This window comes from Nuphar pumila, chromosome 10 (assembly GCF_984573655.1).
Source record: "Nuphar pumila chromosome 10, dmNupPumi1.hap1.1, whole genome shotgun sequence".
In the NCBI taxonomy this organism is placed as follows: Eukaryota; Viridiplantae; Streptophyta; class Magnoliopsida; order Nymphaeales; family Nymphaeaceae; genus Nuphar; species Nuphar pumila.
Genome location: NC_143258.1, coordinates 736,189 through 756,736, shown reverse-complemented (window position 1 = coordinate 756,736; position 20,548 = coordinate 736,189). Strand labels below are relative to the sequence as shown.

The 20,548-nt window shown below is 39.2% G+C and overlaps 1 pseudogene across 1 annotated transcript; it reads right to left on the bottom strand.

Moving 5' to 3' along the window:
- Positions 1–1,770: 1,770 nt before the first annotated feature.
- LOC149823157 (syntaxin-31-like) lies at positions 1,771–19,421 on the bottom strand (annotated as a pseudogene). Its single transcript, XR_016434722.1, has 6 exons — positions 19,065–19,421; positions 17,766–18,016; positions 17,544–17,680; positions 13,633–13,671; positions 2,611–2,808; positions 1,771–2,161 (listed from the first exon to the last, which is right to left on the bottom strand). The product of XR_016434722.1 is annotated as a syntaxin-31-like (transcript).
- Positions 19,422–20,548: the final 1,127 nt, after the last annotated feature.

Genomic DNA, 20,548 nt, shown 5'->3' with positions numbered 1-20,548 from the left:
AATCTCATCTTGTACTGTCAGAATTTAAAAATAAAACTAAAGACACCTGAAAAACCAATTAATTAAGTATCATTAAGCATCTCTCTCTCTATATATATATATATAAATATATATATATACCGCCCCTCCTGCCAGATAAACCCTAGACCCCATAATTGACAGCTTCGATAGTTGGCAATCCTGCTCAGCACGTGTGAGGACCAAGTAGCACACGTACGGGTGACCCTGCTCAGTGGCACTTTGGTGGAGTATCTGGTGTTCCCTTTTGAGATCTTGTGAGATCCGCTTGGCGTTTGTAATTTTGCTTTTGTTTTCTCTCTACTCAAGGAGAGGAGGAAATTTCATACTAGCTCTAATATTTTACCTGGGATTTTGAAATAGAGACCCATGTTTTCTGAATTTTTTTGGTGTAGAAACATCTTTTCATCGAAACGGCCAAACATGAAAATGGGGCCAACTTTCAGGAAAAAGTAAAAATCATGTGATAAATTTTCGTTTTATTTTTTATATAATAATGAAAGGACATGGTTGCCTTTAATATTGAGCATTCTTGTCCAATGCAAATTTTGAAATTCCCCTGCATAGAAATGGGTTTTTTTGAGGTATTCTAATTGAAAACTGAAAGCACACAGTAGTTCAGGCACCCTTTTTTTTTGCATGAATAATGAATTAACTCAAGGTCAACCCTGCTGCCTAGGACTAGGAGGCATCAGCGGGCCCACTTGATTAATTTACACAAAAGGAAGTCCTTTTTTAAAATTTAAAAGAAAGGATTGTATTCATCTGCAATTATAAGTAAAATAAAAAATGAGTCTATTTACGGGTTTTTCCAAATGTTTTATAAGACAAAATAACTACAAATATCATCCCTCGTGTGACAGCTCATGGACATATATGTGATATGTCTTATCATTTTTTTCTCATTTTGCTGTAATTTCTCGTGCATTTTGACAGGGTTTGACTGAGTCTTTGGATTCGTTTGGATGCTTGTGGGCAAATAAGATTCACCTTCTAAATCTCACGAGAACTCTCTAATCATACGAGGCCTCATTGATTGGTAAAGGCTTGCTTTTGGGGTGCTGTGTACAACTCACTTTTTACGTTTGGTTGCTTTTGGGATGCTGTGCAATCGAGATTTGCTTTCTAAATCTCATGAAATCAAACCAAACTTACGCTTGGGATTGAGAGGTGTGAATAGTGACCAGCTAAAGTGTGGGACCCAGTGCCCACCTTGAGAGGTGGACTTTAACTCATGGATAAAATCTTTCCACCACATCAAAGATAGACTTTTCTTTCTCATTGTCTCCTTTGAAGAAAATGATCTACCATAGACGAGAATTGTCCATCCTACCCACCAAACCGATGCGTAAGTTTCAAAGTAGTTCCTGACAATTAATTAGGTACAAACTGAAAGCTTCAAGGTTATGTTCGAGGGACGCTGTTGGAGGGGAGATGAGAGGGGTAATGGAAATGGAGAAGAAAATGGATGATAAGAGTGGAGATGTCAGCTACATTCTTGTGAAGATATAGTTGAAAAAGGCTCATCTCCACTACCTTCTCCACGCATATCACCCTTTCCATCTCCCATCTCCAGCTCCCAAACTGAGCCTAAAAGGACTTGGCTAGAGGAGTCGGCATGGACATGAACCCACTTTGTAGCTTCACTCAAGGTGGGCTTAATCCAGCACCTTAAGAATTAGGATATAGCTTATTTCAAATTTCCACATCAAACAACTAAAATGTGAAAAAAAAAATGAAATTGTGAGTCGGAGACTCTACCATTAAATTTCTTTCAATTGGAACTGCATTAACCGAGCATGTAGCTCCATTTGGAACACAATGAAAGCTGCAAAATACCTGGGCAATTTACAGATTTACAATCCTTAGAGGTGACTGACGGGCATAACCCACTGTCAGCCAAGCTCCACAGATAAATACTTACAATAACCAAATAATTCATTATATCAGAGTGGGAGAGAGTTTTTTTTTTCAATTTCCGGCTTATAATAAGATGAACAGAAAGATGAGCATAAAAAATATGAGAACGGCAAATATCTTGATCATAAGCCACCTGTTTGAAGAGACACGATTCAAATGCTTCAAGAGTGCACTCCTCGCGCCTTCCACATTTGATAGCGTCTCCTCCATGTTGTCGTCAATCCTGTTTCAAGTTCAAACGGATGCCTTAGGTGATGGTTTTCCTCCACCATGGGATACTATTTTGAAACTTTTGATCCATGCTAGTGTTGGACCAGACTTGGCCTGTGCTGGGTCAGGCAGGCTGATATAGTGAGTCGCCCAAAAGAATCAGAACTATTTACTGGGTTAAGTCGTATATAGACTTGATCCAATTCAACTCGACATGGCTGGGAAATCAGTTCACCAACTCTATGGTTGGCCATGACTGAACCTCCATTTCAGCAACGACTGCTTGCTGCAAAACTTAAGACTCTGGTGCATTGGCTGGTCCAAGGATCACTTTGTTCAACATAGACCCTGAACCTGAACTCAAACTCAAACTCCAGTTCAATGGACCATGTTCGAGCCAGGGTGCTGAAAAGAACGTTCTTAAAAGTCATATTTGTGCATCACATAGATGGGGAAGCAAACCTGATGGCCAATTCGCCTTGTTGTGCTACCATGGCTGCCAACTGGGTGAAGATGCCACCAAGTTCTGAAATCATGGATTCTACATTCTGGAGAGCAACTGCCCTGCTTTGCATGTAGTTGTCTTGAAGTGGAACAGTCTGTTGTAGCATCTGCACCTCCATGCTGTATGATGGTGCAGCATCTGAACCCAATCATCGTCTGCAACAGAGACCATATGAGTTTTCCCATTCTATGACCCCAGAACTGAAGATATTAGGTTAGAAGAGGATTATAATTTACTCCCTCATGCATAAAAACACGGTAAAAAGTATCAACAGATCTATACTCACTCCATCAAACAATTAGAAAAATTCCATTCGTCATTATCATACATGATGATGATCATCAGAACTCATCTGATTCATATGAAATTGGCTTGCACCACCTTCACATGCTTGAATGGTAAAGGTACCAACAGAGTTCTAGCTACCGTGTCAACATGGGGTACCAACACAGCCATACTGGCCTAGTTAGTCAACTTCATCAAACAGTGACTAGTTGATAAATTACATCAAATGCCTTAGTTTTGCACATTAATGAAAAAGAAAGAAAATTCACCTTAAATTTATTTATGAAAGAATCACTTCACACCATTTTTCTACTGAAAATAGTAGCCTCAACCAGACCCTCACCTTGTTCATAACAAGAAAAACAAATCAGGAAAATGTTAAGATGCTTCTTTTACTTCAATTAAAATTTTCTTTTTTTGCAACTTTAGTGTGAATATTGTACTATTTCAGTGTTTCAATGCTTAACTCAGTTTTGAATTTTGATCATTTGGCTGCTGTTTCCTCTTCTCGTGCATTTAGTTTCATCCTCCCTGCTTATAATACATTCATCTTTAGCCAATATTCTATATGCTAAAAATCTCAGAAAAAGATGTTTTCATTATCCTTCATGCTGCCTTAGATCAAGTTATGATCAATTTCTGTTGCTTCTCAAAGTTGCAAGCAGGAATAGTTAAATCCTCCCATAAATGTATTATTTCACAAGAATCGATTCATATTTGTTTTAATTTCTTTCTTGATTTTCGGTTAGTCTAGTTTCTTGTTTTCTTAGTTAGTTGTAGTTTGTTGCAAAAATTAGTTTCTTGATTGATAGTTAGTTTTGGTATTTTGTCATTTAGTGCTTTAGTTTGTTACAAGTTAGTTCATAGTTGTAACATGCAGTTAGTTTGTTCTTAGTAGTTAGATTCTTGTTTTTGTGATTTTTTTTAATTAACATTGAATTTTTGTCTAGTTCTTCTGTGTTTTGTTCATGTTTTGTGATTATGTTTTGCAGGAAAGCGGTTGGACGATCAAAAGTACCCCAGAAGAGCCCTATGAGGTCCCCAAAAGGTTCTCTCAAAAGGTCCTTCAAGCCCCTCAAGAAGCCTTTTTATGAATCAAATAAGCAAGAAAACCATACATCGATTCAAAGAAGGGACTAGAAGCTCAGAATATTGAAGTCCCTTTTCTTTTCTTTTTAGCTTAGGGCTTATTTTATTTATTTATTTCATTGGGTTTGTAATAAGGCCACTCATTATTATTTTTATTTGTTTAAGCCCTCCGCAGAGAGCAACACTCTTAATTAGTTAATTACTTAGTTATTTTTATTTTATTTTGGCAATAAAGAGTAGCTTAATTTTTGTGGAATACGAAATGTTTCTCCCGTTCTCTGAGATAGACCCGGACTCCACCACTAGTGCGAGCTGGTTATTATTATTTTGCGTCTGGCTTGCATAAATCGTTTTCATCGAAATTATCTTTTAAAAATCTATTTCATAAAACTTACACCATTTTTTTGGCACCGTTGCCAGTGAACGTTGATAGAAATACGAGTATTCACTTTATTGCTCATTGTGTGTATTCGTTTTACTTAGGATTGCTAGTTTCCCTTTTGTTACTTATTTAGGGCTGCTAGTTTATTTTCCTGCTTATTACTTAAGATTGTTAGTTTATTTCAGTACTTAGGATTGTAGAACCACGTGCTTGTGAGCCCTAGAGACCAATTTACTATTCTTGCATGGCCCACCTATTAGGCTACCCCTAGGATCAGAACTTATCTAGATTCTTGACAAAAAATCTTATTGTTTCTTTGTTATCCGCTGCTTCATGCAGAGCACGGGAGAAGGAATTTGGTTAATGCTCTTTCAATAGATTCTACACTACTGTCATATATGCACTTAGCACACACTTGCCAAGAAAATCACATATGAGGATGGACAGAACAGGGGAGGTGGCTCCTCCCACCGGCAAAAATATGTCTCATAGGATACACATATACTAATGAAGAGAGCCTTGTGGGACCATTGAAGGTATGAACAACATTTAATAGCAGTGAAAGGTTAATGCTGCATAACTAATAAGTATAAAACTCCTCCAGTGATCCCAGTGATCTGTGTTGGAGGTTTAAGTTGTCTCTGCATAGTCTATTATCCATCCAACATCTGAAATTAATTTATGGCATCATCAAAGTGGAAGTAGGGGAGCAAATCAAGTCATCACAAGCCAAGCCCTGGCTGCTCAGGCTTGGTTCTTATCGTAAATGTTCAATTACTGATTCAAATTCTGCTTGAGTTTAAGCCTTCATGGAATCATGTTTGACTATGAATCCAGTCAGAAGTACACTGTTCTCCTTTCCTTTTCTGCAGTTAGAGAGAAAAGTGTAATGAAAAAACTGAGTAGAGGTGATACCATCTTACCACTAAAAGTATAAGACTAACAAGGACTAGGCAAACACAAGAGATCCATTGGGAGAAAAAGCTAGAAGCTAATGCGAGAAAAATCCCATCCCCCACTCTACAATACCTTATACAAAAGAAATCCTCACACCCCACCCTGTTTAATCTGTGCCCAAAGTTGTATTACAGGCATATTATGTAATGCTATGGAACCGTGACTCGGCATATTGGCCACCATACCCGCATCGACACAGGCGCGGTACCAGTATGCTGCGGATTGGGTCTGGTCTCAGACCATTTTGTTTTCAAAATTTTGCCTTGGTCAAACCAAGGTCAAAGTAGTCCCGCCCCACCCGATAATCCCCTCATCCCTCTCTCTCTCTCTCTCCTGAAACCCCAGGAGAGAGAGAGAGAGAGAGAGTACTTCCTCCTCTTCATCTTCATCTTGTTGTTGCATAAGGGATAGAGAGAGAGAGGGGGGGGGAAGTGTACCGCCTTATCCTCCTCTTCTTCTTCTTGCTGCAACTCTCGAGAGAGGGGGAGAAAGAGAGGAGAGAAAGAAAAAACAAAAAGGGGAAGGGGTGTAGCCCTTCCCCTTTTATAACACATGGCTTGTTGACAATAAAGCTAAGGTTTTGGACAGGACCAAACCTGGTCCAGACCCAAACTCTCTGGATTTCGGGTCTAGCTTACGAGCCCAAACTCTTTATATATATAGCCGTGTCCCCGTACCCACATTTTTTGGAATTGTCATGTCGTACCCTCTGTGCCCGTACCCATACTCGTACTCGTACCGTACCCTGGTGACATAAATGTAATGAAATCAAGCAAAAAGCAAACCATAATCTGCATAAGCACAAGAACAAGTCCAACAAGGGACAATACAAATGCCAAAGGCAATACAAAAGCACTTAAGTGCATACAATGACTACAAAGAGCCTAAATATGCACAAGCAAGGGACAATACACAAGCCAATTAATGGCAATACGTGAGATCATAAGAGACACCAAAGAGCATACCCCCAAAAACACAAAAACATATAAAAATAATAATCTTTATTGAGATAGAATGCTTAGGAAAGCATTACATCTAATGGAACAAAAGGTCCCTATTTATATACAAACAAGAGGGCCAAGATGACCGATATACTATGTCACACGGACTCGGCTAAAGGGTTGCCGCACCCGCGTCGACACGCACGGACTCGGGTGCGGCTTTGGACTCGGCTCGGACTCGGTCAACTCCGAGTTGGACTCGGTCAACGAGTCCGGGCCGAGTCCGACCACATTTTGGACTCGGTCAACTTTGACCGAGTCCAAAATTGTCCAATTCGAGTTTTAAATTTTGTTTTGGATCCGGGTTGGGTCGGGTTTGGACCCGACCCAGATCCAAATTTTTTTTGGCAGCCGAACCCTAAAAGGGGTTTATCGACAGGGAGAGGGGCTTACCCTCTCGATTTTGCCTCTCCCCCTCAGCCCCTGCAGCTTTCTCCTGCAACCACGCCGGCGATCCGAACTCCGGCGACAGGCAGCCACTGTCTCCCCCTCCGTCAGGTATGTCGACCCTGCTCGTAGCCTCCCTCTCTGTACCCTCTGCTCGCAGAGGAGGGGCTCGGCCCCCCTCCCTGCACCCTCTGCTCGCAGGGGAGGGGCTCGGCCCCTCCCTGCACCCTCTACTCGCAGGGGAGGGGCTCGGGCCCCCTCCCTGCACCCTCTGCTCGCAGAGGAGGGGCTCTGCCCCCCTCCCTGCACCCTCTGCTCGCAGGGGAGGGGCTCGGCCCCTCCCTGCACCCTCTGCTCGCAGAGGAGGGGCTCGGCCCCCCTCCCTGCACCCTCGGTTCGCAGGGGAGGGGCTCGGCCCCCCTCCCTGCACCCTCTGCTCGCAGAGGAGGGGCTTGGCCTTCCTCCCTGCACCCTCTGCTCGCAGGGGAGGGGCTCTGCCCCCCTCCCTGCACCCTCTGCTCGCAGGGGAGGGGCTCGGCCCCTCCCTGCACCCTCTGCTCGCAGAGGAGGAGCTCGGCCCCCCTCCCTGCACCCTCTGCTCGCAGGGGAGGGGCTCGGCCCCTCGCTGCACCCTCTGCTCGCAGAGGAGGGGCTCGGCCCCCCTCCCTGCACCCTTTTCATGCAGAAGAGGGGCTCGGCCCCCCTCCCTGCACCCTCTGCTCGCAGGGGAGGGGCTCGGCCCCCCTCCCTGCACCCTCTGCTCGCAGGGGAGGGGCTCGGCCCCCCTCCCTGCACCCTCTGCTCGCAGAAGAGGGGCTCGGCCCCTCCAATATTCCCTGTTTTATTAACTTTATTTTATTTACTTATTTAATTATTTTCTTTTCAATTTTCACTTTTCAGATATAATGGCGAGTTCTAGCGGTAGTGTCAATACATTTGGTTCAAGTTCTAACCCTGAATTAGATGTTTCTCAACCACTTTGGAGGCTTGTGACAAAAGGGATAAAAGCTAGTAGTGGTGGTGGTGGGAATGTGCAGTTTCATTGTAATCTATGTAAGACTGTTTTCACAGGTTCTTATACGCGTGTGAAAGCACATCTTTTGCATATTCGTGGTCAAGGAATTAGGGCATGTTCTGGGGTTGACAAAGACATGTTAAAGCAATTAAAAAAAGAACAAGAGGAAGCTGAAAAGAAGAAAATTGCAGAGATGAAAAGCGATTCGATTAATTTGTCTTTTCCTACTGCTAGTGATACACAAGAAGAGCTTTTAAAGAAAAGAAAGATGGAAAGCAATAAAACAATACAAGCGTCATTCAAAAACATGGCAAGAGCAGAAATTGATAAAAAGATTGGTCGATTCTTTTACTCAAGCTCAATTCCTTTTAATGTATCTAGAAGTCCATACTGGAAAGATATGATTACATCTTTGGCTAATTGCAATTTGAGTGGTTATGTGCCTCCTAGTTCAGAAAAACTAAGAACAGTCATTCTTGCAGAGGAAAAAAATAGAATTGAAGACTTGCTAGAGACCCAAAAATTTGCATGGAAACGACATGGAGTGTCGATTGTTTCTGATGGGTGGACTGATATACAAAGGCGACCACTGATAAACTTCATTGCTTACTCACTAAATGAGCCAATCTTTTTGAAGATTGTTGATGCATCTGGAGAGTATAAAGATGCTGAATATTTAAAGAGATTATTTGTTGAAGTGATAAAAGAAGTGGGTGAAGAAAGTGTGGTGCAAATCATTACTGACAATGCTCCAGTTTGCAGTCGTGCAGGAATGAATTTGGCAAGTGAAGATACATATTCACATATTTTTTGGACTCCTTGTGCAGCACACAGTTTAAATTTGGCACTTAAGAGTATATGCAATCCATCAAAAGATGATGCACATGCACATGAAATGTGCTTATGGATTGAGGAAATAGAACATGATGTTCGAAATATTAGAAATTTTGTTGTAAACCATCATCATGCCCTTTCTATATTTAATAGGCATTCTGATCTCAAGTTACTGAAAGTTGCTGAAACTCGTTTTGCTTCTCTAATTGTTATGATAAAAAGAATTAAGCAACTCAAGAATGCATTGATGATGATGGTGGCTGATCAAGATTGGGATTTTTATCGTACTGAAGATGATGTCAAGGCTCAAGCTATCAAAAAATGCATCTGTGATGATTTTTGGTGGGATAAAATTACATATTTTGTTGAATTTACAGAGCCTATTTGGGAAATGCTGAGAGAAGTTGACAGAGATGTACCCATGCTTCATAGAATTTATGAAATGTGGGACAATATGATTGAAAAAGTTCAAAGTATCATTTTTAAACATGAGAAGAAAGATATTGCACTTGATGATTCAGAATTTTACAATCATGTACATTCAGTTTTAGTGAGAAGATGGGATAAAAGCAATACACCTTTGCATTGCATGGCACACTCTCTCAATCCAAAATACTATGCAAAAAAATGGTTGACAGCAGGTGTTGGTCGTGTTTCTCCAAATGAAGATCCTGAGATATCAAGAAATAGAATGATATATTTGGGAAGAGTTTTTAATGATCCTCACATGTTTAAGGTTGTAAATAGTGAGTTTGACAAGTTTTCTACTGGAAGATTTGATTCTTTAGCAGCACTTGTGGCAAGGGACGAGGAAGATCCCCTTAATTGGTGGGCAACATATGGATCAGAGACACCAAATCTGCAACGTCTTGCAATGAAGTTGTTATCTCAACCTGCTACATCATCTTGTTGTGAAAGAAATTGGAGTACATATGCTCAAATTCACAACATTAAAAGAAACAAACTCACTAGTAAAAGAGCAGAGGATTTGGTATATGTTCACTCAAATCTACGATTAATTTCTCGCCGCACCAAAGAAGAGTATAGGTACTTTTTTTTCTTTGTATTCAAAGTTTGTATTTAAATATTTCATATTTGTATTCAAAGTTTTAAGTTAGATACTAATATAGTGATTTTTTGATGCAGTTGTGGACCATCCAAGAATTGAGATGTAAATCCAGAAGATTTTGACTTGGAGGGAGAACATAATTTACATACTCTCAACATGGACTACATCGATCATGTTCTTCCTTCTAATTCAGACGATGAGGCAGATTTATGATAAGTTTTGTTGTTTATCACACTCACAAGCTTCTTTATGTGTTATATTTTGGTAAGTTTGTGTTGTTAAGAATTGCTTTTTTTTTGCTTTAAAATTTACAATCTTTATGTGTTAATTTATTGTTATATATATATAATTATAATATTTAAAATATATATATTTATAATATATATTTTTTAATATATATATATATATATATAGCCGAGTCCCCGTGTCCAAATTTTTTGGAATTGCGCCGCACCCGTGTCGCACCCGCACCCATGTGACATAGCCGATATAGTTGTTGGGAAAGGCTCCAACAACTAGAAATATAGCTGTTGGAGATTCCCAACAGCTATATTGACTGCGACAAAACTGCCTTTTACAAAAGTGTGAAAGACAGAATAAAAAAAGAGATCAGTTCTGCCCCTAAAGGGCAGAGCCTATTACATGTACAAAATTACCATTCTGCCTTTAATGGGCAGAGCCTATTACATGTACAAAATTATCACAATACCCCTAAAGGGTATTACCTATTACAAAGGGAAGAAAAATAATTTAAAATTATATAATATATATGAATAAATACTATATATATATATATATATATATATATATATATGAATCAATACATTTTAACAGATTAGAAGATACACAAGACTCTAGAGAAGATCAAACCCCATTGGAGCAGCCACCAAAGCCATATAGAGAACAATTTCATCCCTCAAAAGAAGAAAAATGAAAACGCCTGAAACGCTGGCTTGAAAGGGTAAGATACACAAGACTCAGGAGAAGATCAAACCCCATTGGAGTAGCCACCAATGCCATATAGAGAACAATTTCATCCCTCGAAAGAAGAAAAAAGAAAACTCCTGAATCGCTGGATTGAAAGGGTACACATTAATGCATACTCTATCCAACTGTGCTAGTTGAGAATTTTTCTAGAGAATAGCAATGTGCAATGCAGATAGCCCTGTTCCTTCCCATCCACACGTACACACATATATGGGGGGTAATGTTTGCTACCCTTGTGGGCAAGGAACCCCTTAGTGAAAATTTATAATATTATTATTTATGTTTTATTTTTTTTGGCATATCTGACCATTGAGATGTGATCTACATATTAAGTTTAGTAGAAACTGACCCTTGGATCATGTTTTTCTAATGCATAAATCAGATTTTATGAGGGTTGAAAAATCAATGGCCTACAGAGTACCAAAATTTCAAACCTTGAAAAACATATCTTTATGTTGAAAAACTATAATCCAAGGGTCAATTCTTACTATTTTGACCATGCTGAACACATCCATGAGGTCAGATTTGGTTAAAACAACCTCATCATAAGAGTTCCAACTAGGGGGTTCCTTACCCACGAGGGTAGCAAATGCTATCCCTATATATAAAGTCTTTGATGAGAAAATGTGCACGAGAAAGTTGGTATCAGAAACTCATTAATCAATGCATTATTAAATAATCTGACCATATGGATTATTTTTTCATGGTCCATTTACTTCAAAATATGCCTTAATATGTAAATTTAATATTTAAATATATTTTAAATAAGGATGAAAATGGATGGTTAAACTACATCAAAATATAGAAAAGAAGGCATTCTACATCTAAACTGTTAGATTAAAAACATGGTCTGTACTAAATAAACAATGGTAAAACCATCCGTATGGTCTGATTTACTTGAAAAGCATGAGGTAAGGTTGAATTCGTTCATACCATATGCACGTCTGCATTAGAACACACACACACACACAAAGACAAATACATATTAATTAACTTTGATGTTCAACTGACTGAAATAATCAACACAGCTTTAAAAGCAATTGTAGTTTTGAAAATATATAGGTAAAAAAAGTCAGAATCACGTTTCAAATTCAATTTACTAAAATACACCAAAATCCTCAAAAATCCTCGTTCTATCACTAAAAGTAACTACTATTTTCAAAGCCCTCATTGCTTTTAATGGGGTCTTGGTCGTTCAATTAGTTGAACACTGCAGAAGTTAATATAACTAGAAGTTACACACACTCAGAGTAGAGGGTGATTAGCAGTCACCTTGAAGTACATGGAGGTCCCAAGAAAAAGAAATAAGTACCCCTTGGCTTTCAAGTTGTTCATGAGGTATGTGTGATAAAAGACCAACCAAGCACAACAAAGCCTTTTAGTCTTCTTTTTAGTCTTATTGCCAACAGTTTTCATCATTGAGCATAAGCAATCTCTAACAGTGAAGCAGCCATCATAGGATTCACTGATTTAGGTGTAGCGCTTAGTCCAATTATTTCATTAGACATTCCTACTTTCCCTCTGTATCTTCCAGACCTCATGGGAAAGTGATCCAAGTTTTGTCCAAACCAGGCCCAACAACATATAACATTGCGGTTTGCACATAGGTGAAAATTACCAAACTAGCAAAAACCTCCAATAAGGGAAAAGTAATAACCACAGGGCTTGCAAAACTGAGAATTCAGGCCATTGACTATCTTAATCCAAGAGCACTCCAAGAAGAAATCCAACATGTCCATCAAACCTTTCCTCATACATGATTCTTTCCTCCCAATAATTACCTATTTCCAGGTCCATGGCGAATCTGAACATACATAGCCTTGATCATCTTAATCCACCACTCCCCACCTCAAAATCTAGATGACACTAACATTTAGTCACCATGGCCTTGTTAAAAGGAGGCAATATCATCTGATCCCTCAGGAGTCTAATACAATTCCAGAATCCAAAAATGTTAGATGGTGAATATTTCCTGTCCTCAATTAACGGAAAAAAATAAAATATTCATGGTTATCTCAATCTTGATTGTTGTGTCACTGACCAAGCCCTCTGAGCTTGCTGGGGCATGCCAACTCAAAATAGCATTGCAAGTTAACTCCATTCCATCATGGTTGAATAAATCACAAGGAAAAAACGTCATAAGTCAAGCCACAACAGACTAAAAAGACTGAACATGATAAAGTTTGTGAGAGACACTTCTTTAACATTAGGCAGGTTGTGAGTGGAGACTGTCGACTACATGATGCCCTTGTTTAGTTCTTGGTTGCATTTCCAAGAAGTCATAAATAGAGGGGCCTTCAAGTCAACTCCTTAAGATGCCTAACTGCAAACAGATAAATGATTACCCCACCTCTTCTCACCTAGGTAAACCCTCAAGAATGGTTAATGAAGGAAATCCTAACAGACCATTAATTTTCTTCCACAATGATTCCTGCCTTAATGGACCACTTGTACTTGATTAATAGAACAATTAGGATAAGTCGAGGACCCACTCACAAATCATATATTGAGCTCAACTTGCATCAAGATTGCGTTTCATAATTCAAATATAATACATAACAGACTAAGGCCATAAAATCCAACAGGAAAATGTTAAAAGCGGAAATTCAGCACTTATAAGTTATAACAGATCATTTGCTAACCTGCAAAAGTATGTATTACACTCATGGTAAACAAATGCATGTTTTTCATTTGCTGATTGACCAATTAGATTGCTTCCTTGCATTTGTTGACAAGAACAATAAAAGCATGATGGACTATGCTTTTATGCTTATAGCAACTCTAGCATTTCATGTTCACTTGACCATAGAGAAAAGTCTGGCTTTTGTTCGCATATCAGACTATTCATCACTGCTTAGTTCGGTAAAATGTTAAGGACAAATCACCAGCTCTTTTGCTTAGCTATTTATAGTCAAGGCTTCAGGCACAAGAGACTACAAAAGCAAATGAGATAACAGTGACATCAAAGCATACCTCAGCTGACTCCCATTTGAGACTCCACCTGAAGGTAATCTATTGCAGAACAAAAATGAAGTTTATCATAAGGGAAATGCTCACAATAGATAATGGCATGCATACTGAGGTCAATATATGACAGATAAAATGAAAAAACACTGGCATGGTGCTAAGATTTCAAGAAAAGGAAATATGCATGAGGTCAAGAACAAAATAGAGAAGAACTGGAGTGCTAAAACACAACAAGTAATAACCTCCCTCTCTCCCTCCATCATAACTGGGGGGTGGAGTGACCAAACCATCCAGCTATTTCATTCAACCTCCCTCCTAAACTTTAGATATTTTATTTGCACCTGTTTCTATTATATCTTAATTCACTAACTCAGAACATCATTTTGAAATTAAAATTCCTTTGTTGATTTACACTTTCTAGCTCATCATTACAACCCTTTCTTGTGCATTAGACCCTTCAAAAAGCTCCTTTAAACAATGACACGAACCAAAAAAATCCTCCCTCTGCCTCCTCCTCCTCTCTTTCTTCTTCCATCTCATTAATGTTAACTTAAAACTGTTAAAAATTATATATATATATATATATATACCCTCCCCGCACCCAAGTTTTTTTAAAGTGCCTCATTGCTGCATCCGCACCCGCATCTATGTGACATAGGTGAGGGACATTGTTGCCAGAGGTGGGTATGGTTGCTGGTACTGGTATGCATAGGTCTAAATATTTAGGGTATGGCTTCACCTGACAGAGTGATAGTATGTTGTTGCAGGTTCAAAAGATGCTTGCCACAAGTTTCTAATGAAATTGATGGTGTTTATAAAAAGAATTAATACAAGTACTAACAATAATGATACTCGTTATTTAAAAGAATTGCATGATATATTTTTACATAAAGATACTAAATAATTATAGTAGCTATTTTTCATTTAATCTCATCATTCGCTCACTTCAAATGAATAACTCACACTATACAAATTCAATTTAATTACAAGTGGAATAGTTTTACAAGTAGATCAACTATGGAAGCTATACATCTTCTTAGACAACTTATTGAAAGATATAGAGAGAGGAACAAAGATTTGCATATGGTTTTTATTGATTTAGAGAAGGCATACGATAGAGTACCTAGGGACGTTCTCTGGTGGACAATGATGAAGAAAGGTGTTTCTCTCAAGTACATTAGTATAATTAAAGATATGTATGAAGGAGTAGTAACCAATGTCCGCACTTGTGGAGGGGTGACAACCAATTTTCCGATAACGGTTGGGTTACATCAAGGATCTGCTTTAAGCCCTTTCCTATTTGCGATAGTGATGGATGAGCTTACGAGATCAATTCAAGAAAATGTACCGTGGTGTATGTTGTTTGCTGATGATATTGTTTTGATTGATGAGTCTAGAGCTGGGGTTAATGCTAAGTTAGAATTATGGAGACAGACATTGGAAGCTAGAGGTTTTAAGTTGAGTAAGAGTAAGACTGAATATATGGAATGTCGGTTTAGTAAGCAACGAAGTAGTGATGGGAGTGTAGTGAAGCTTGGTGAGCAAGATATACCGGTGAATGATTATTTCAAATATTTGGGATCCATCATTCAAAAGTATGGAGAAATTGATGGAGATGTAAATCATAGGATAAAGGTTGGGTGGATGAAATGGAAAAGTGCTACTGGAGTGCTGTGCGATCGTAGAATGCCATTGCGGTTGAAGGGAAAGTTTTATAGGACGACTATTAGACCCACTTTACTATATGGTACGGAATGTTGGGCTGCCAAGAGACATCATATTCAAAAAATGAGTGTAGCTGAGATGCGGATGCTTAGATGGATGTGTGGAAATACAATAAAAGATAAGATTCAGAACGAAGAAATACGTAAGAAGGTAGGTGTTGCACCCATTGAAAATAAGATGCGAGAGAATCGTTTACGGTGGTTTGGACATATTCGGCGAAGGCCTAATGATGCTCCAGTTAGAAGGTTGGAGAAATGGGAAAATATATTAGTTAAAAGAGGTCGGGGTAGGCCTAGGAAGACTTGGATGGAGATGATAGGAAAGGATATGAATGCTTTGAACCTCACCGAGGACATGGTGTTGGATAGAAATGATTGGAGGAAAAGGATTCATGTGGAAGACCCAAAATGAATTTCTTTTTTGGTTCATATCGCTGACCCCAATTGTTTTGGGATGAAGGCGTAGTTGTTGTTGTTGTTGTTGTTGTTGTTGTTGGAATAGTTTGCAATTTCATGCTAAAAATAATAAGATGAGCATTTTGGTATATACATATTTTGATAAATAATGAGCATGTCTTGAAGTTGATACTTTTGAAGTGACTCATGTTTCTTTTGTTTAGGATTGTAATCATATTTTTCAATGGCAATAGCCAATAGGTCATTTCATCATCATTGCATAACATAATGAATTCTAATTATATATATATTCTTAATTAAATGCAAATGCAAATGCAAATGCAAATGCAAAGAGTTTCTTTAGTATTTGGTACTCCTATTGTTTATGCATCAAGTTTTGTACCAGTACTTGGTACCATAAGCCTAGCAGTAAACAAGGGAATTTCGAGCACCAATTTAACTTGGATGAGGATTAAGGAATTGCCCTTATGTCTGAAAATCAGTTCAGGACAATTTTCAGTATTTATATCTTTGACATGTGATATGTGTAGGATTCTTCTCAGAATCATGTATATTTTTACTTCACTTTAAAGTTGTAAATGATGTAAGATGCATCTTATGAAATGTAGCTTTTCACTCAACTTTCTGAACAACAATTCTTGCAATATTTATGATCAACCTTAGAAAAGTTTTCAGTTTTTTTTTATTGCTTTTAACTTTCCTTTACCAAATTTGTAATTAAATTGTTTATATATTCACTAATACTTTGCATGCTAACACTGATATACAACAGCCCTGATATTTTCAAGATACAGTTTTGTCCATAGATGTCTACAGTTACAGTCCAAGTGTTGACTTTTTGTGTATGTGATCTATCCTGTCTGCATGAATGCAAGAATTACATAATGAAATAACACTTATTAAAGTTGATGTGGGGTTATATTGGTGCAAAATATCATTCATTACAACCTTTTAGAAAAATGAGGAGAAGGAAGAAGAAGAAAAAGAGGAAGAGGATGAGGAGTTGGAGAAGGAAGAAGAAGAAAAAAGAGAGGAGGAGGAGGAGGCGGAGGAAGAGAGAGAGTGAGAGACGTACCTATTTCACCTCGCTGTCACGGTCAGAGGGGGGGGGGGGGCGATCATGCCCTAAACCCTTCCCCCAAAATTTGTTTTTTTTTTAAATTGGACAAAAATGGAATCAGTCAAAGTTGACCGAGTCCATTTTAGACAAATAAAACCTTGGGTGTGGGTTGACCGCACCCATGGGTATTTGACCTCACCCGCATCGCATCACATCAACGCAGGTGAGGCGGCCTTTTAAACGAGTCCATGTGACATAGGCCCTCACATATCCTGAAAGATTCACCACAATAATGTTAAGAACTAAAGGCTATTTTGGAAGTCTTATTGCCACAGTCAAGAATATAAGAATCAAGGTCCTCGCTTTCATAGAGTCAACAGTAGCATATTTCATTAGCAAGTCCAGTATCATACAATGGCATTCTCCAAGTACTAAAATCGCACCAGCGAATCAGGTTGAGAAAATGCATTAAAATTGGAGCACTGACTAGAAATGATTTGCACAAACAAGAGACAAATAAGACAATTCCCGCTGCATAATGATTGCCCCCGATCCAGCATGAACAAATTAACAGCACCAGGAAATCAGGTTGGGAAAAAATAATTGGAACACCAAATAGGACAAATTTGAGACACAAAATCTAATAGAAAACCCTCACATCCTGGGTTTCAGTGGTACATGGGAATTTATAGCATTGCTGACTATATCAAACATACATAGGTGGTGGTGAAACACCTGTTGGACTCAACCAGGGAGGGGGTTCGGCAACAGCCTTTGAATGCTGCATGATGCGATTTTCTCGTGATGCACTTGCTGAGAAAATCTGTTTCCTATTTTCATGAGCCTTTAAATTCTGCAGGAAAAACAAAATCTTCTTAGAAACTTCTTATCATTAAATGGCATTTTCAGACCATCAAAGTCCGTAGCAAAATACCAACCCCTGTCCTTGCAGTCAATACATCCTTAAACTGCTTCGTGGTCCCCATAAGTCTATTTTTCAAATAATCACAAATAGTTGTTGAGTGGACAATGCTATCCTTGGAAAAATTACCATCAGATGCTTCAAAATTTTGAAGGGCTTGCAATTCAGAAACGGCTAGATTTAATGCACCAATGTCACTTTTTATCAAAGCAGTGAGCTCTTGTATCGCCAAAGCTGGATCATTGAACATGGATGAACTTTTTGCCACTGAAAATTGAAATAAATGTTCTCAGGAGCTAAATCAGTGGTGGAGTTCAATATCATGGCAAAAGTAAAGTGTGAACTTCGATTTCCATGGAAGAGAAAAAGTTATTATAACATAGAAAAGCACCCAAATCTCATCCCTAGGTTATTATAGCTATTGCTTAAGCAGCATGCCTACCAGAAAAAAGAAAAACAGAGTTCTGCTTCATATGATCTGCCTAACATATAATGAAGAATATTCTGAGTATTTATAATTCGATCATAATGATACCTAACATGAAGCTTATTGGACTCTTCATAGAGAGCAATAAACTGTAACAGAACAACAGGTTAACATAAATCAAGACAAGAGAGCACACCATAAGAATCGTTTTGCACTCGAATATATCAACCACAAGCAACAAATGAATAACTTCTATGCATACTCAATTTACATTATCCAGCCGCTAACCAGAAGTAGCAAATCATTTTATATTTCACCGAACACAGTCCTCAAAGAAATCGTTTAGGTGAAGAACGCAACGTGCCTAAGAATAAGAACATATATAAAAATATGCCTCATTTCTGAATGAGATCAACAGCCAATATTTTACAATAAGAAGAACATGACGTTAAAAGACAAATTTGATCGTAATTTCTTGATGTATACATGGAAGGCCCCTTAAGAAAGACCTCACTGGAAAATTGTATACAAGAAGATCACGCATTTGATACAAAGATCGGCGCATGGACAGCCTAAATATCGAAAGAAGGGAAATATCAATCAAAGTTTCTGATTTTCGATAGAAATCGAATCCGAATTACAAAATTCAGGCTTGCATCAATATTTCTGCAGCAGGCCAATGGTAGTTTCCTAAAGAAAACCCAATTCAAAGCGGAATTTGATCAAAATTCTGGTTAAACTGGAAATTCCCACAATTACAGCCTTTGAATATATTGAAAAAAAAAGAAACTCCACAAGAGAAAAGCATATAGATCACGTTCTCGCGATACTTGTACAAAATTTGCGACCAAAACCCTATAGTAGGACCGAATCCGGAGAAGCACTCACGTCTCGCGAGACGGGCGATCTTCTGAGACGCCTCGTGGATTCCCAACCCGATCCTGGACGCCTTCTTGTTGAACTCCGATCGAGAGGTGTTGGAGGACGGAGACGGCTCGGAATTGCTCCGAGACGGATCGACGGATGAGCCGCTGAGGCGACCTTCGGTCCTCATGAGGCTCTCGGACAGGGAAAGGAATTCCGACGTCCGATCTCGATACGAAGAAATCCCAGCCGATGCCATCGATCTCCCAGAGCAAAAATAAAAAAAAACAGGAAAGCGAGAGAGAGAGAGAGAGAGAGAGGGGAAATTAGGGCTGGAGAGGAGACGCCTGGGCCTGGCTCTCTCGCTCAGCCTCACATTCGGTCGATCTGAAATCTGCGATTCCTTCCGAAAGGAAGAATTGGGAAGTTCTAAAATGACGCCAATACCGACTTCCAAACGCGGCTTCTTGTCGTCTTCATTTTCCTACAGCGGGAAAACAGCTAGTCGGTGCGGTTAGGGTCGGGTTTGGTTTGAGTGTGTGCCCAAACCCGATCAAATCGGTTTCTGGCCGGTTGCCCCTGCTGGCTGCAAACGGATCGGGAACGGACAGTATCCTGCCTGATCGGGATCTGAATACGAATTTTGTGAAGTCAATCCGAATCCCCAACAACAACAAGATTCGATGATGGAAGATTGAATTCGGATCCAACATATATATGGTGATACTGGATGGATCTAGTAAATATCAAGTTTTTTTTTGTTTTGTTTTTTTTAAGTACTACTATACATACTTCGAATCCAGGTTCAACTTTACCTCATTGGATCTGATTCTCATCCATTCAAATTCAGACATGCTGCTTGCATTTGAGATTCGGATCCGTCTGTCTTCACTCTATCACGAGGCAGTCTGTGGGATTCACTCTCTCCATCTCTTCCCACTCCTTGGTTGCTGCCCCCCACCCCTCACTCAAACCCACCTTCCCGGTATACTCTCTCTCTCTCTCTCTCTCAATTCATTCGAAGTATTGCTGGTACCTTTGTTGTTGGGTGTTCGTTAGTTTATTGTGGTCGCGGAGATAAGAAGACCGCCAAAGGGAAGCGTTTCAGGCACTCTTTTGGCAATGCGAGTTTGCTTTCTTTCCCACCTTCGCAAACTCGAGGATTTTTCTTTCGCTTGATTTTGAGTGTTTTCACTCTGTGTGTTTTGAATTGTAATTGGTGCTAGAATTGATGGGAATTTTGGTAGATGAATTGAGGGTTTTGTGGTGATGTGTCAGGCGAGACCCAGGAACAAGAAGAAAGGGAGAGGACCTCCCAGGCCACTCTCTCTCTCTCTCTCTCTCTCTCTCTCTCTCTCTGTTTCTTTCGGCTCAAAAAAAATTCTTTCGGCTCTCTCTCTCTCTCTGCTTGGCGGTGGGCACAGTGAGGCTCTAATCACCGTTTTGGTAAGTTTTGCCAAAAAATATTGGTGTTTAAAACCGTTAATTTGGATTCGAGATACGCCTTA